Source organism: Anomaloglossus baeobatrachus, chromosome 6 (assembly GCF_048569485.1).
Source record: "Anomaloglossus baeobatrachus isolate aAnoBae1 chromosome 6, aAnoBae1.hap1, whole genome shotgun sequence".
Lineage (NCBI taxonomy): Eukaryota > Metazoa > Chordata > Amphibia > Anura > Aromobatidae > Anomaloglossus > Anomaloglossus baeobatrachus.
This window is the reverse complement of record NC_134358.1, coordinates 560,178,811-560,196,993: the sequence shown is the minus strand read 5'-3', so window position 1 is coordinate 560,196,993 and position 18,183 is coordinate 560,178,811. Positions and strand designations below refer to the sequence as shown.

At 47.6% G+C, this 18,183-nt stretch overlaps 1 protein-coding gene across 1 annotated transcript in view; it reads left to right on the top strand.

Moving 5' to 3' along the window:
* Nucleotides 1-2,631: 2,631 nt before the first annotated feature.
* The window catches only part of DGKB (diacylglycerol kinase beta), a 705,227-nt gene continuing 689,675 nt past the window's right edge, over nucleotides 2,632-18,183 (top strand). The window contains exon 1 of the mRNA XM_075315722.1: nucleotides 2,632-3,008. The gene's annotated coding sequence lies outside the window, so the exon portion shown is untranslated. The remainder of the gene's footprint in view (nucleotides 3,009-18,183) is intronic.

Genomic DNA, 18,183 nt, shown 5'->3' with positions numbered 1-18,183 from the left:
CGCCCTGGACTAGCCAGGTAGTCACAGACATGCCAACATACACACCCCCACCCTAGGCAGTTACAGCAGCCAAACACAAAACCCTTGTTGCCTCCCTCCAGAGTCTGATGTCCACACCAGGTGGGGCGGAGCCAAGCGGTTGGCCCCACCCACCGAGGAGTTCACAGGCCTGGAGGCGGGAAAAGCAGTTAGAGTTTGGAGTTCAGTTCAGGAGGACACGAACTGCAAGTGTCTGGATTGGAGCCCAGACACTGACAGCAAGGTTGGCAGACGGTGGTCGCCGTCTGCAGGAGTTAGTGGAACTCCGCAGAGCCGTAAGAACCGGGGTCGGGCGTCGGCCCGCCGGTACCGGACCGGGGAACGGAGTGAAGCTAAGCACACAGGCAGGGCCATCGGACCCCGACCAGGCTTGGAGCCGCCGTCAATAGTCAAATCCGAATGTGACAGGAACCCCAGGGATTTCCCAACAACCAAGACCTGACAGAAGGCAACAGTCCACACCGTGAGGATATACAGCCACCGCCATAGGCTAGAGATCCAAGGGCCAGCGCCTGCGGGCAAAACGGGCTCCTACGGCACCTATACGCCGGGGAGCGGACTACCGGTGGGCAACCACAGGAGTCAAGAACATTCTAAAAGGTGCAGGGAAAGACAGCCACCATCAGCCGTCCGGGGAGAGCACAACAACTCTGCAGCCGGCTGCGGGACCCGTCCATCCGGCCGTTTTGGTTTACCAGAGACTCTGTCAGTGATTGTCTGAGTGAATACACCAGTGCCGTCCGGCACCGCGCCGCGCAGCCCCTGCACCCCAGCCATCCAGTCTCCCCGTCACCACCACCGGGCCCCGGGAACGCCAAACCCCTGCCCACGGAGGGGACAACATCCTAGCTGCTCCCTACCATCTCTCCCGGGATCCCCGTTACCAGCAGCGGTGGTGCCATTATCACCACGACCCGTGAGTGGCGTCACGAACAATCTCCCTAAACATACCATCCCCATTTCACTCACGGGTGAGGAGAGCTGCTCGAGTCCCCGGGTCCGGCCCACCTCTCGAGCCACCGAGCAGCAGCAGCAGAAGCCCCGGACCCGAGCGTGGCGAGCGCGTCCCCTCCGCCCGCAACATGTACAGCTAGTACTGCTTCTGTGATACTGACTGTGAATTATGTAGGTACAGATAGTACTGCTTCCCTAATATAACTGTAAATCCTGTAGGTACAGATAGTACTGTTTCCCTGGCACTAATTATAAATTTTGTAAGTACAGATAGTACTGCTTCCCTGATATTAACTGCGAATTAAGTATGTACAGATAGTACTGCTTCCCTGATATTAACTGCGAATTAAGTATGTGCAGATAGTACTGCTTCCCTGATATTAACTGCGAATTAAGTATGTGCAGATAGTACTGCTTCCCTAATATAACTGTAAATCCTGTAGGTACAGATAGTACTGTTTCCCTGGCACTAATTATAAATTTTGTAAGTACAGATAGTACTGCTTCCCTGATATTAACTGCGAATTAAGTATGTACAGATAGTACTGCTTCCCTGATATTAACTGCGAATTAAGTATGTACAGATAGTACTGCTTCCCTGATATTAACTGCGAATTAAGTATGTGCAGATAGTACTGCTTCCCTGATATTAACTGCGAATTAAGTATGTGCAGATAGTACTGCTTCCCTGATATTAACTGCGAATTAAGTATGTGCAGATAGTACTGCTTCCTGAATACTAACTGCACCTAGTAGAATTATCCATGTTGCAGTCTTAAATTTTGGTAGGCTTTGTTGGTAGATTGATTTCAACTAAAAATTGACAAAGACAGTGGAAATGAATGAATCTTGGACTCTGCAGCTAAATCCTGAGTGTACTAGAAGTGCAGCTGCTCGGTCTCTACTCCATTCATTGTCTATGGGACTGCAGAGTCCAGCGCTCGGCTATGTTTAGCAGTCCTATAGACAATGAATGGAGTGGAAGTCAAAAGTGCACAACTACACTGTATTTGGGATGAAACTGTTCTCAACATTTCTGGGGTTCCCAGAAGACCCCATCCAGTGATCAGACAGTTATTACCTATCCTAAGGATATTAGTGGATCACTTTTTTTGGGGGGCGGGGTGGAGAAACCCTTTAATAACATTGATCTCATATGGGCCAAAGATGGTGTGATTGTAACCCCTGCCCCCTGTATACGTCATCTCATGCGTCATCCCTTGTTTTGCGTCGTAAAGCGTAAAACGAACATTAAAATCCCTCATTTCATTAATCCGGGTCTCAGTCATCAAAAATGTCGCGTTTTTCCACTTCCTTTTCTCCAAGGGACGTGCAGCTGGGACATGACACTATAAGCTGTCCCCGGGGATGTGCGGAGATTACATAACCCAAGAGCCGGGCGGTGACACGTCATCAATGCAACATATTAAAAGAGCAACAATGTAACAAATCATACAATAAATAAAGAAACAAAAAAAAGTCCTGATCAATGTCAGTCATCAGAGGGGAATCCCAGGGGGGCTCAGACTGTACAGCACAGGGCCTGTGACATCACTGAGCTGAGAAAGACTGCAGCATCTGAGGGAGGGCTGAGCTGGAGGAGGGGGGAAGAGCGTCCTCCTCCTCCCCTGCTGGACCACCATACAGAAAACACAGACATGTAAGAGAGGGAGAGAGGAGGAGGATGGTGGGGACATAAACAAGAAAATCAATGCTAAATGAATCCTTCACTAAATCCACTAGATGGAGCCTGCTGGTGACATTCTGCTGGATTTCATTAGTGCAGCAAGGTAGGAAGGGATCAGATCATCAGAATTGTGCAATTAGCAAAAAGGAAAGGAATAAGCAAGAGGGGAGAAAAAGCTGTCCTCTGCAACAAGCCCCCAGCTGCTGCCTGGCAGCCCCTCCATGCAAGCTGCCATCTGAGGAGGGGGCTGAGAAGACAGCGGCATCCCTGGAGCCCCAGCACTGGGGGTGACTATAGCCCTCTATGGCACAATCTGGACCAGCTGCAGGTAAGACAGTGCAAGCCCTGGTTGGCTGGAGGTGGTGGTGAGGGGTACAGGTACAGGGGGTGCACACAGTACAACTGGGGGGTCATCAGGTACAGGTGGTGCACACAGTACAAGTGGGGGGTCATCAGGTACAGGTGGTGCACACAGTACATGGGGGGGGTCATCAGGTACAAGGGGTGCACACAGTACAAGTGGGGGGGGTCATCAGGTACAAGGAGTGCACACAGTACATGTGGGGGGGGGGTCAACAGGTACAGGTGGTGCACACAGTACATGTGGGGGGGGGGGGTCATCAGGTACAAGGGGTGCACACAGTACATGTGGGGGGGGTCAACAGGAACAGGGGGTGCACACAGTACATGTGGGGGGTCATCAGGTACAGGTGGTGCACACAGTACATGGGGGGGTCATCAGGTACAGGTGGTGCACACAGTACAAGTGGGGGGGTCATCAGGTACAGGTGGTGCACACAGTACATGTGGGGGGGGGGGTCATCAGGTACAGGTGGTGCAAACAGTACATGTGGGGGGGGGTCATCAGGTACAGGTGGTGCAAACAGTACAAGTGGGGGGGTCAACAGGAACAGGGGGTGCACACAGTACATGTGGGGGGTCATCAGGTACAGGGGGTGCACACAGTACATGTGGGGGGTCATCAGGTACAGGTGGTGCACACAGTACAAGTGGGGGGGTCATCAGGTACAGGTGGTGCAAACAGTACATGTGGGGGGTCATCAGGTACAGGTGGTGCACACAGTACAAGTGGGGGGTCATCAGGTACAGGTGGCGCACACAGTACATGTGGGGGGGGTTATCAGGTACAGGTGGTGCATACAGTACATGTGGGGGGTCATCAGGTACAGGTGGTGCACACAGTACATGTGGGGGGGGGGTCATCAGGTACAGGTGGTGCACACAGTACATGTGGGGGGTCATCAGGTACAGGTGGTGCACACAGTACATGTGGGGGGGGGGGTCATCAGGTACAGGTGGTGCACACAGTACAAGTGGGGGAGTCATCAGGTACAGGTGGTGCACACAGTACATGTGGGGGGTCATCAGGTACAGGGGGTGCGCACAGTACATGTGGGGGGTCATCAGGTACAGGGGGTGCGCACAGTACATGTGGGGGGTCATCAGGTACAGATGGTGCGCACAGTACATGTGGGGGGTTGTTGCATCTACTATATATTCTTGTGACTGCCACTGTTCACTGCAATATCTGCAGGTCAGATAGGTGGAAGACTATGGACCCACAGAGTGTGTGTTGAAAGGGTTAATGCTGCATTATTTTTTGGGAAGGAAAAAGGAATTTCAGTCAGTCAAGGTAGTGATTTCCATGGAAGTTGTCAGCAGGTAGGGGGTGGAGGCGAATTACTGGGGAATTATTTAACTGTTTATTCCCGAATTTTCATATTTTATTACCTGAATTATTATTATTATTATTATTATTATTATTATTATTATTATTATTATTATTATTAATATTATTATTATTATTATTATTACTAGTATGACTAGTCTTATTATCACTTTTAGTATTATTTTCTTTTTGTATTATTATTTTTATTATTAATTATTATTATTAATTATTATTATTATTATTATTAGTAGTAGTAGTAGTACTAGTAGTAGTATTATCATTAATTTTTGTATTATTATTATTGTTATTATTATTATTATTATTTATCATTATTACTATTATATTTTTATTATTATTATTACTAGCATTATTATCACTTTAAGTATTATTATTTTTAATTATATTACTATTATTAGTAGTAGTATCATCATTTTTTGTATTATTATTATTGATATTATTATTATTAGCATTTATTATTATTACCTTTAGTATGATTATTTTTGTATTATTATTATTATTATTATTATTATTAGTGGTAGTAGTATTACTTTTTGTATTATTATTTTTGTATTATTGTTATTATTTTTAGCATTATTTATGATTTATTATTGTAATCATTAGTTTTTAATATTATTATTATTATTTTTGTATTATTATTATTACCATCATTTTTATTATTATTATTATTATTATTATCAGCATTATTTTGTAAACAAAGCGTCCTTTGGGATCCAGCAGGACTTTTCCCCTGGGTGGATCACAGCACAATCATTATTTGGTGTTCTGTTCTCAAACTGTCGGGCTACGTCAAAAACATTAGATTGGGTTTTGGATGAAATTGACAAGGCGGCTTGCGTTATCTGTATCCGGGCAAATGTTTTGTCAATCAGTAGAAATGGTGCTGTTTTTTTTCCAGCTGTCAGTGAGAGAAATGGAATGGAGGGTCAGTGATAGGCCGCCATCTTTATTCTACCAGAATAGTAAATAGCAGAGATGAATTTGACTAAGGGGCAACAACGTGACAAATCAAACCTTGTAGCACTTTACAAACTTAGCTCTGCACATGACAAGTTTAGTTTTGCTTTACATGTCAAACTTAGCTTTTTTTTTTTTTTGTTTTACAAAGTCAAATCTGCTACATCGGCCAAATCTATCTTGGCTACACCTGACAAACAGTTCTGTCATATCTGGAAAACATAGCTTTCCTACAGCTGATAAATGTAGCCCTTACACAGCTAAGAGACTCAACTCTGCTGCATCTGATCCACACCTAGCTCTGCTATATGACAAACCTAGCTCTGCTATATGACAAACCTAGCTCTGCTATATGACAAACCTAGCTCTGCTATATGACAAACCTAGCTCTGCTATATGACAAACCTAGCTCTGCTATATGACAAACCTAGCTCTGCTATATGACAAACCTAGCTCTGCTATATGACAAACCTAGCTCTGCTATATGACAAACCTAGCTCTGCTATATGACAAACCTAGCTCTGCTATATGACAAACCTAGCTCTGCTATATGACAAACCTAGCTCTGCTATATGACAAACCTAGCTCTGCTATATGACAAACCTAGCTCTGCTATATGACAAACCTAGCTCTGCTATATGACAAACCTGGCTCTGCTATATGACAAACCTAGCTCTGCTATATGACAAACCTAGCTCTGCTATATGACAAACCTAGCTCTGCTATATGACAAACCTAGCTCTGCTATATGACATACCTAGCTCTCCTATATGACAAACCTAGCTCTGCTATATGACAAACCTAGCTCTGCTATATGACAAACCTAGCTCTGCTATATGACAAACCTAGCTCTGCTATATGACAAACCTAGCTCTGCTATATGACAAACCTAGCTCTGCTATATGAAAAACCTAGCTCTGCTATATGACAAACTTAGCTCTTCTTTAGTTTACAAAGTTGGAGCTGCTACATCTGCCTGATATCTTGTGACGACATTTGAGAAACACAATTCCGCAACATTTTCGAGCAGAACTTTGCTACATCCGATGCATATTGCACCACAAAATCTGATAAACTCATTTTTCTTACCCACTTGGCCTAATAAATCTCAAAAGCATGACTTTGCTATATCTGACAAACACAGCTCTGCTACATCTGACACATTTAGCCATAGAACATCTCACATACTCATCCAACATCTATGGTACGTCTCATTAGATCTGTCAAGTCTAACAAACTCAGCTCTGCTACATGTGACAAATTCAATTCAAAGGAATTAGTATTTAAGCAATTGCTTGGAGCTTTCTAAGAGCAAATCCAATATACTGTATTAGGGAACTGCTATTCATGCCCTGCAGTAATTTGTTAGGACAGTCTGATTATAGAGAATAATGAATTAATATTCAATTTCTCAGATCACCGCCAATGAGACTTTTATGTTATGTCAATTGAATGTGCCATAAAAATACTTAAAATGAAGGTGCACATGGTTATAACACTGTGCAATGGTATATTTTTTTATAGGGAGTGAAGTTGGTTTCCTCATACAAAGTTTCAAAGTTCCTGATTCCTTTTACAATTCTGAATACTGGCGGCCACCACTAGGGGGAGCTCCCTGTATACAGAGATACATGATAAGATCCTGTCTGCAGCCACCACTAGGGGGAGCTCCCTGTATACAGAGATACATGATAAGATCCTGTGTGTAGCCACCACTAGGGGGAGCTCCCTGTATACAGAGATACATGATAAGATCCTGTCTGCAGCCACCACTAGGGGGAGCTCCCTGTATACAGAGATACATGATAAGATGCTGTCTGCAGCCACCACTAGGGGGAGCTCCCTGTATACAGAGATACATGATAAGATCCTGTCTGCAGCCACCACTAGGGGGAGCTCCCTGTATACAGAGATACATGATAAGATCCTGTCTGCAGCCACCACTAGGGGGAGCTCCCTGTATACAGAGATACATGATAAGATTCTGTCTGCAGCCACCACTAGGGGGAGCTCCCTGTATACAGAGATACATGATAAGATTCTGTCTGCAGCTACCACTAGGGGGAGCTCCCTGTATACAGAGATACATGATAAGATCCTGTCTGCAGCCACCACTAGGGGGAGCTCCCTGTATACAGAGATACATGATAAGATCCTGTCTGCAGCCACCACTAGGGGGAGCTCCCTGTATACAGAGATACATGATAAGATTCTGTCTGCAGCTACCACTAGGGGGAGCTCCCTGTATACAGAGATACATGATAAGATTCTGTCTGCAGCTACCACTAGGGGGAGCTCCCTGTATACAGAGATACATGATAAGATTCTGTCTGCAGTCACCACTAGGGGGAGCTCCCTGTATACAGAGATACATGATAAGATTCTGTCTGCAGCTACCACTAGGGGGAGCTCCCTGTATACAGAGATACATGATAAGATCCTGTCTGCAGCCACCACTAGGGGGAGCTCCCTGTATACAGAGATACATGATAAGATTCTGTCTGCAGTCACCACTAGGGGGAGCTCCCTGTATACAGAGATACATGATAAGATTCTGTCTGCAGCTACCACTAGGGGGAGCTCCCTGTATACAGAGATACATGATAAGATTCTGTCTGCAGCCACCACTAGGGGGAGCTCCCTGTATACAGAGATACATGATAAGATCCTGTCTGCAGCCACCACTAGGGGGAGCTCCCTGTATACAGAGATACATGATAAGATCCTGTCTGCAGCCACCACTAGGGGGAGCTCCCTGTATACAGAGATACATGATAAGATTCTGTCTGCAGTCACCACTAGGGGGAGCTCCCTGTATACAGAGATACATGATAAGATCCTGCTTACAGTCACCACTAGGGGGAGCTCCCTGTATACAGAGATACATGATAAGATCCTGTCTGCAGCCACCACTAGGGGAGCTCCCTGTATACAGAGATACATGATAAGATCCTGTCTGCAGCCACCACTAGGGGGAGCTCCCTGTATACAGAGATACATGATAAGATCCTGTCTGCAGCCACCACTAGGGGGAGCTCCCTGTATACAGAGATACATGATAAGATCCTGTCTGCAGCCACCACTAGGGGGAGCTCCCTGTATACAGAGATACATGATAAGATCCTGTCTGCAGCCACCACTAGGGGGAGCTCCCTGTATACAGAGATACATGATAAGATCCTGTCTGCAGCCACCACTAGGGGGAGCTCCCTGTATACAGAGATACATGATAAGAGTCTGTCTGCAGACACCACTAGAGGGAGCTCCCTGTATACAGAGATACATGATAAGATCCTGTCTGCAGCCACCACTAGGGGGAGCTCCCTGTATACAGAGATACATGATAAGATCCTGTCTGCAGCCACCAGTAGGGGGAGCTCCCTGTATACAGAGATACATGATAAGATCCTGTCTGCAGCCACCACTAGAGGGAGCTCCCTGTATACAGAGATACATGATAAGATCCTGTCTGCAGCCACCACTAGGGGGAGCTCCCTGTATACAGAGATACATGATAAGATCCTGTCTGCAGCCACCACGAGGGGGAGCTCCCTGTATACAGAGATACATGATAAGATCCTGTCTGCAGCGACCACTAGGGGGAGCTTCCTGTATACAGAGATACATGATAAGATCCTGTCTGCAGCCACCACTAGGGGGAGCTCCCTGTATACAGAGATACATGATAAGAGTCTGTCTGCAGCCACCACTAGAGGGAGCTCCCTGTATACAGAGATACATGATAAGATCCTGTCTGCAGCCACCACTAGGGGGAGCTCCCTGTATACAGAGATACATGATAAGATCCTGTCTGCAGCCACCACTAGGGGGAGCTCCCTGTATACAGAGATACATGATAAGATCCTGTCTGCAGCCACCACTAGGGGGAGCTCCCTGTATACAGAGATACATGATAAGATCCTGTCTGCAGCCACCACTAGGGGGAGCTCCCTGTATACAGAGATACATGATAAGATTCTGTCTGCAGTCACCACTAGGGGGAGCTCCCTGTATACAGAGATACATGATAAGATCCTGCTTACAGTCACCACTAGGGGGAGCTCCCTGTATACAGAGATACATGATAAGATCCTGTCTGCAGCCACCACTAGGGGGAGCTCCCTGTATACAGAGATACATGATAAGATCCTGTCTGCAGCCACCAGTAGGGGGAGCTCCCTGTATACAGAGATACATGATAAGATCCTGTCTGCAGCCACCACTAGAGGGAGCTCCCTGTATACAGAGATACATGATAAGATCCTGTCTGCAGCCACCACTAGGGGGAGCTCCCTGTATACAGAGATACATGATAAGATCCTGTCTGCAGCCACCACGAGGGGGAGCTCCCTGTATACAGAGATACATGATAAGATCCTGTCTGCAGCGACCACTAGGGGGAGCTTCCTGTATACAGAGATACATGATAAGATCCTGTCTGCAGCCACCACTAGGGGGAGCTCCCTGTATACAGAGATACATGATAAGAGTCTGTCTGCAGCCACCACTAGAGGGAGCTCCCTGTATACAGAGATACATGATAAGATCCTGTCTGCAGCCACCACTAGGGGGAGCTCCCTGTATACAGAGATACATGATAAGATCCTGTCTGCAGCCACCACTAGGGGGAGCTCCCTGTATACAGAGATACATGATAAGATCCTGTCTGCAGCCACCACTAGGGGGAGCTCCCTGTATACAGAGATACATGATAAGATTCTGTCTGCAGTCACCACTAGGGGGAGCTCCCTGTATACAGAGATACATGATAAGATCCTGCTTACAGTCACCACTAGGGGGAGCTCCCTGTATACAGAGATACATGATAAGATCCTGTCTGCAGCCACCACTAGGGGAGCTCCCTGTATACAGAGATACATGATAAGATCCTGTCTGCAGCCACCACTAGGGGGAGCTCCCTGTATACAGAGATACATGATAAGATCCTGTCTGCAGCCACCACTAGGGGGAGCTCCCTGTATACAGAGATACATGATAAGATCCTGTCTGCAGCCACCACTAGGGGGAGCTCCCTGTATACAGAGATACATGATAAGATCCTGTCTGCAGCCACCACTAGGGGGAGCTCCCTGTATACAGAGATACATGATAAGATCCTGTCTGCAGCCACCACTAGGGGGAGCTCCCTGTATACAGAGATACATGATAAGAGTCTGTCTGCAGACACCACTAGAGGGAGCTCCCTGTATACAGAGATACATGATAAGATCCTGTCTGCAGCCACCACTAGGGGGAGCTCCCTGTATACAGAGATACATGATAAGATCCTGTCTGCAGCCACCAGTAGGGGGAGCTCCCTGTATACAGAGATACATGATAAGATCCTGTCTGCAGCCACCACTAGAGGGAGCTCCCTGTATACAGAGATACATGATAAGATCCTGTCTGCAGCCACCACTAGGGGGAGCTCCCTGTATACAGAGATACATGATAAGATCCTGTCTGCAGCCACCACGAGGGGGAGCTCCCTGTATACAGAGATACATGATAAGATCCTGTCTGCAGCGACCACTAGGGGGAGCTTCCTGTATACAGAGATACATGATAAGATCCTGTCTGCAGCCACCACTAGGGGGAGCTCCCTGTATACAGAGATACATGATAAGAGTCTGTCTGCAGCCACCACTAGAGGGAGCTCCCTGTATACAGAGATACATGATAAGATCCTGTCTGCAGCCACCACTAGGGGGAGCTCCCTGTATACAGAGATACATGATAAGATCCTGTCTGCAGCCACCACTAGGGGGAGCTCCCTGTATACAGAGATACATGATAAGATTCTGTCTGCAGTCACCACTAGGGGGAGCTCCCTGTATACAGAGATACATGATAAGATCCTGTCTGCAGTCACCACTAGGGGGAGCTCCCTGTATACAGAGATACATGATAAGATCCTGCTTACAGTCACCACTAGGGGGAGCTCCCTGTATACAGAGATACATGATAAGATCCTGTCTGCAACCACCACTAGGGGAAGCTCCCTGTATACAGAGATACATGATAAGATCCTGTCTGCAGCCACCACTAGGGGGAGCTCCCTGTATACAGAGATACATGATAAGATCATGCCTGCAGCCACCACTAGGGGGAGCTCCCTGTATACAGAGATACATGATAAGATCCTGTCTGCAGCCACCACTAGGGGGAGCTCCCTGTATACAGAGATACATGATAAGATCCTGTCTGCAGCCACCACTAGGGGGAGCTCCCTGTATACAGAGATACATGATAAGATCCTGTCTGCAGCCACCACTAGGGGGAGCTCCCTGTATACAGAGATACATGATAAGATCCTGTCTGCAGTCACCACTAGGGGGAGCTCCCTGTATACAGAGATACATGATAAGATCCTGTCTGCAGTCACCACTAGGGGGAGCTCCCTGTATACAGAGATACATGATAAGATCCTGCTTACAGTCACCACTAGGGGGAGCTCCCTGTATACAGAGATACATGATAAGATCCTGTCTGCAGCCACCACTAGGGGGAGCTCCCTGTATACAGAGATACATGATAAGATCCTGTCTGCAGCCACCACTAGGGGGAGCTCCCTGTATACAGAGATACATGATAAGATTCTGTCTGCAGTCACCACTAGGGGGAGCTCCCTGTATACAGACATACATGATAAGATCCTGCTTACAGTCACCACTAGGGGGAGCTCCCTGTATACAGAGATACATGATAAGATCCTGTCTGCAGCCACCACTAGGGGAGCTCCCTGTATACAGAGATACATGATAAGATCCTGTCTGCAGCCACCACTAGGGGGAGCTCCCTGTATACAGAGATACATGATAAGATCCTGTCTGCAGCCACCACTAGGGGGAGCTCCCTGTATACAGAGATACATGATAAGATCCTGTCTGCAGCCACCACTAGGGGGAGCTCCCTGTATACAGAGATACATGATAAGATCCTGTCTGCAGCCACCACTAGGGGGAGCTCCCTGTATACAGAGATACATGATAAGATCCTGTCTGCAGCCACCACTAGGGGGAGCTCCCTGTATACAGAGATACATGATAAGAGTCTGTCTGCAGACACCACTAGAGGGAGCTCCCTGTATACAGAGATACATGATAAGATCCTGTCTGCAGCCACCACTAGGGGGAGCTCCCTGTATACAGAGATACATGATAAGATCCTGTCTGCAGCCACCAGTAGGGGGAGCTCCCTGTATACAGAGATACATGATAAGATCCTGTCTGCAGCCACCACTAGGGGGAGCTCCCTGTATACAGAGATACATGATAAGATTCTGTCTGCAGTCACCACTAGGGGGAGCTCCCTGTATACAGAGATACATGATAAGATCCTGTCTGCAGTCACCACTAGGGGGAGCTCCCTGTATACAGAGATACATGATAAGATCCTGTCTGCAACCACCACTAGGGGAAGCTCCCTGTATACAGAGATACATGATAAGATCCTGTCTGCAGCCACCACTAGGGGGAGCTCCCTGTATACAGAGATACATGATAAGATCATGCCTGCAGCCACCACTAGGGGGAGCTCCCTGTATACAGAGATACATGATAAGATCCTGTCTGCAGCCACCACTAGGGGGAGCTCCCTGTATACAGAGATACATGATAAGATCCTGTCTGCAGCCACCACTAGGGGGAGCTCCCTGTATACAGAGATACATGATAAGATCCTGTCTGCAGCCACCACTAGGGGGAGCTCCCTGTATACAGAGATACATGATAAGATCCTGTCTGCAGTCACCACTAGGGGGAGCTCCCTGTATACAGAGATACATGATAAGATCCTGTCTGCAGTCACCACTAGGGGGAGCTCCCTGTATACAGAGATACATGATAAGATCCTGCTTACAGTCACCACTAGGGGGAGCTCCCTGTATACAGAGATACATGATAAGATCCTGTCTGCAGCCACCACTAGGGGGAGCTCCCTGTATACAGAGATACATGATAAGATCCTGTCTGCAGCCACCACTAGGGGGAGCTCCCTGTATACAGAGATACATGATAAGATTCTGTCTGCAGTCACCACTAGGGGGAGCTCCCTGTATACAGAGATACATGATAAGATCCTGCTTACAGTCACCACTAGGGGGAGCTCCCTGTATACAGAGATACATGATAAGATCCTGTCTGCAGCCACCACTAGGGGGAGCTCCCTGTATACAGAGATACATGATAAGATCCTGCTTACAGTCACCACTAGGGGGAGCTCCCTGTATACAGAGATACATGATAAGATCCTGTCTGCAGTCACCACTAGGGGGAGCTCCCTGTATACAGAGATACATGATAAGATCCTGCTTACAGTCACCACTAGGGGGAGCTCCCTGTATACAGAGATACATGATAAGATCCTGTCTGCAGCCACCACTAGGGGGAGCTTCCTGTATACAGAGATACATGATAAGATCCTGTCTGCAGCCACCACTAGGGGGAGCTCCTTGTATACAGAGACACATGATAAGATCCTGTCTGCAGTCACCACTAGGGGGAGCTCCCTGTATACAGAGATACATGATAAGATCCTGTCTGCAGCCACCACTAGGGGGAGCTCCCTGTATACAGAGATACATGATAATATCCTGTCTGCAGCCACCACTAGGGGGAGCTCCCTGTATACAGAGATACATGATAAGATCCTGTCTGCAGCCACCACTAGGGGGAGCGCCCTGTATACAGAGATACATGATAAGATCCTGTCTGCAGCCACCACTAGGGGGAGCTCCCTGTATACAGAGATACATGATAAGATCCTGTCTGCAGCCACCACTAGGGGGAGCTCACTGTATACAGAGATACATGATAAGATCCTGTCTGCAGCCACCACTAGGGGGAGCTCCCTGTATACAGAGATACATGATAAGATCCTGTCTGCAGCCACCACTAGGGGGAGCTCCCTGTATACAGAGATACATGATAAGATCCTGTCTGCATCCACCACTAAGGGGAGCTCCCTGTATACAGAGATACATGATAAGATCCTGTCTGCAGCCACCACTAGGGGGAGCTCCCTGTATACAGAGATACATGATAAGATCCTGTCTGCAGCCACCACTAGGGGAAGCGCCCTGTATACAGAGATACATGATAAGATCCTGTCTGCAGCCACCACTAGGGGGAGCTCCCTGTATACAGAGATACATGATAAGATCCTGTCTGCAGCCACCACTAGGGGGAGCTCACTGTATACAGAGATACATGATAAGATCCTGTCTGCAGCCACCACTAGGGGGAGCTCCCTGTATACAGAGATACATGATAAGATCCTGTCTGCAGCCACCACGAGGGGGAGCTCCCTGTATACAGAGATACATGATAAGATCCTGTCTGCAGCCACCACTAGGGGGAGCTTCCTGTATACAGAGATACATGATAAGATCCTGTCTGCAGCCACCACTAGGGGGAGCTCCCTGTATACAGAGATACATGATAAGAGTCTGTCTGCAGCCACCACTAGAGGGAGCTCCCTGTATACAGAGATACATGATAAGATCCTGTCTGCAGCCACCACTAGGGGGAGCTCCCTGTATACAGAGATACATGATAAGATTCTGTCTGCAGTCACCACTAGGGGGAGCTCCCTGTATACAGAGATACATGATAAGATCCTGTCTGCAGTCACCACGAGGGGGAGCTCCCTGTATACAGAGATACATGATAAGATCCTGTCTGCAGCCACCACTAGGGGAAGCTCCCTGTATACAGAGATACATGATAAGATCCTGTCTGCAGCCACCACTAGGGGGAGCTCCCTGTATACAGAGATACATGATAAGATCCTGTCTGCAGCCACCACTAGGGGGAGCTCCCTGTATACAGAGATACATGATAAGATCCTGTCTGCAGCCACCACTAGGGGGAGCTCCCTGTATACAGAGATACATGATAAGATCCTGTCTGCAGCCACCACTAGGGGGAGCTCCCTGTATACAGAGATACATGATAAGATCCTGTCTGCAGTCACCACTAGGGGGAGCTCCCTGTATACAGAGATACATGATAAGATCCTGTCTGCAGCCACCACTAGGGGGAGCTCCCTGTATACAGAGATACATGATAAGATCCTGTCTGCACCACCACTAGGGGGAGCTCCCTGTATACAGAGATACATGATAAGATCCTGTCTGCAGTCACCACTAGGGGGAGCTCCCTGTATACAGAGATACATGATATGATCCTGTCTGCAGCCACCACTAGGGGGAGCTCCCTGTATACAGAGATACATGATAAGATCCTGTCTGCAGTCACCACTAGGGGGAGCTCCCTGTATACAGAGATACATGATAAGATCCTGTCTGCAGTCACCACTAGGGGGAGCTCCCTGTATACAGAGATACATGATAAGATCCTGCTTACAGTCACCACTAGGGGGAGCTCCCTGTATACAGAGATACATGATAAGATCCTGTCTGCAGCCACCACTAGGGGGAGCTCCCTGTATACAGAGATACATAATAAGATCCTGTCTGCAGCCACCACTAGAGGGAGCTCCCTGTATACAGAGATACATGATAAGATCCTGTCTGCAGCCACCACTAGGGGGAGCTCCCTGTATACAGAGATACATGATAAGATCCTGTCTGCAGCCACCACTAGGGGGAGCTCCCTTTATACAGAGATACATGATAAGATCCTGTCTGCAGCCACCACTAGGGGGAGCTCCCTGTATACAGAGATACATGATAAGATCCTGTCTGCAGTCACCACTAGGGGGAGCTCCCTGTATACAGAGATACATGATAAGATCCTGTCTGCAGCCACCACTAGGTGGAGCTCCCTGTATACAGAGATACATGATAAGAGTCTGTCTGCAGCCGCCACTAGGGGGAGCTCCCTGTATACAGAGATACATGATAAGATCCTGTCTGCAGCCACCACTAGGTGGAGCTCCCTGTATACAGAGATACATGATAAGAGTCTGTCTGCAGCCACCACTAGGGGGAGCTCCCTGTATACAGAGATACATGATAAGATCCTGTCTGCAGCCGCCACTAGAGGGAGCTCCCTGTATACAGAGATACATAAGATTCTGTCTGCAGTCACCACTAGGGGGAGCTCCCTGTATACAGAGATACATGGTAAGATCCTGTCTGCAGCCACCACTAGGGGGAGCTCCCTGTATACAGAGATACATAAGATTCTGTCTGCAGCCACCACTAGGGGGAGCTCCCTGTATACAGAGATACATGATAAGATCCTGTCTGCAGTCACCACTAGGGGGAGCTCCCTGTATACAGAGATACATGGTAAGATCCTGTCTGCAGCCACCACTAGGGGGAGCTCCCTGTATACAGAGATACATGATAAGATCCTGTCTGCAGTCACCACTAGGGGGAGCTCCCTGTATACAGAGATACATGATAAGATTCTGTCTGCAGCCACCACTAGGGGGAGCTCCCTGTATACAGAGATACATGATAAGATCCTGTCTGCAGCCGCCACTAGAGGGAGCTCCCTGTATACAGAGATACATAAGATTCTGTCTGCAGTCACCACTAGGGGGAGCTCCCTGTATACAGAGATACATGGTAAGATCCTGTCTGCAGCCACCACTAGGGGGAGCTCCCTGTTTACAGAGATACATGGTAAGATCCTGTCTGCAGCCACCACTAGGGGGAGCTCCCTCTACACAGAGATACATGATAAGATCCTGCTTACATTCACCACTAGGGGGAGCTCCCTGTATACAGAGATACATGATAAGATTCTGTCTGCAGTCACCACTAGGGGGAGCTCCCTGTATACAGTGATACATGATAATCTGTTTACTTGTCTATCTGGGACATTTTCTGTGGTGTGGATGGATCCGGTGTTTCCTGACTTCCTAGAGCTCCTCATTTCTATATTTTGTATGGCTATAAATAATCCCACTTTGGCTTTGGCACACGTTTCGCCGGCACAAGGCCTTTTCCGTTTAATCACTGACTTGTGAAGCCGGACGGTTAGATGCCTTGAGCCGAGTAATTAGTGATGGCTGACAGTTTCACATTTTGTGCTTGATATTGAGTGAAAATAACTTCACTACTCACGTTGTCATGTTGTCGATGCCACGCCAGTGCTGATGTGAGAAGAGCTGGCCTTTATCTCTCTCTACACAGATTAGGCTCAGCTGCAGCTGCTTACCCCTCCTCCCCCATCCCGAGCTAATTATGGGAAAACTGAATTTCTGCTGGTGGTTATCACAACCTGAGCTACAGATACCGGTTACAGTCTGAGGGCAGACAAGGGGCAGTGGGGAAGACCCCGGGCAAGGGGTGATGGCAGCATGCACTAGCATTTTATGGAGAAGTGTCGCCGTTCTGCAGCAAATACAGTGGATTGGTCACTTCCCTCCATGTTATCAATGCATCACCTCATCCCTGTGCAAATGGGGTAGGGAGGTGGTGGTGGGATACTGAAAGGGCCCCACTGTCTCCAGGGGCCCCACTGTCTCCAGGGGCCCCATAGCAGCAAAACATGCTATATTTTTCTATGATGCAGATGAATGTGTTTTTACAGTTTTGCAAGCTTTGCTATGTCTTCATATTGTAACCCCTTGATGCTCATAGATAGATACATAGAGCATGAACACCTCCCGATAGAGTTAAAATACTTTACATCAGTGATCTTTACAGCAGAATCTTCTCTTTCCGCTAAGCTTCTTGTATTGGTATATTCATCCAATGATTTTGCTATCAGTCCTGCTGAGACCAGTAGTTCCACAAGTGATCACCGCCAACAATACTGTCAATAGTTTATATAACAGATCAAACAGACATTGAGCAGCACTTCCGGATAGTTAATGTCCAATTGGGGTTTTCTTACTATGCTCACAAGGAAAAATGAGT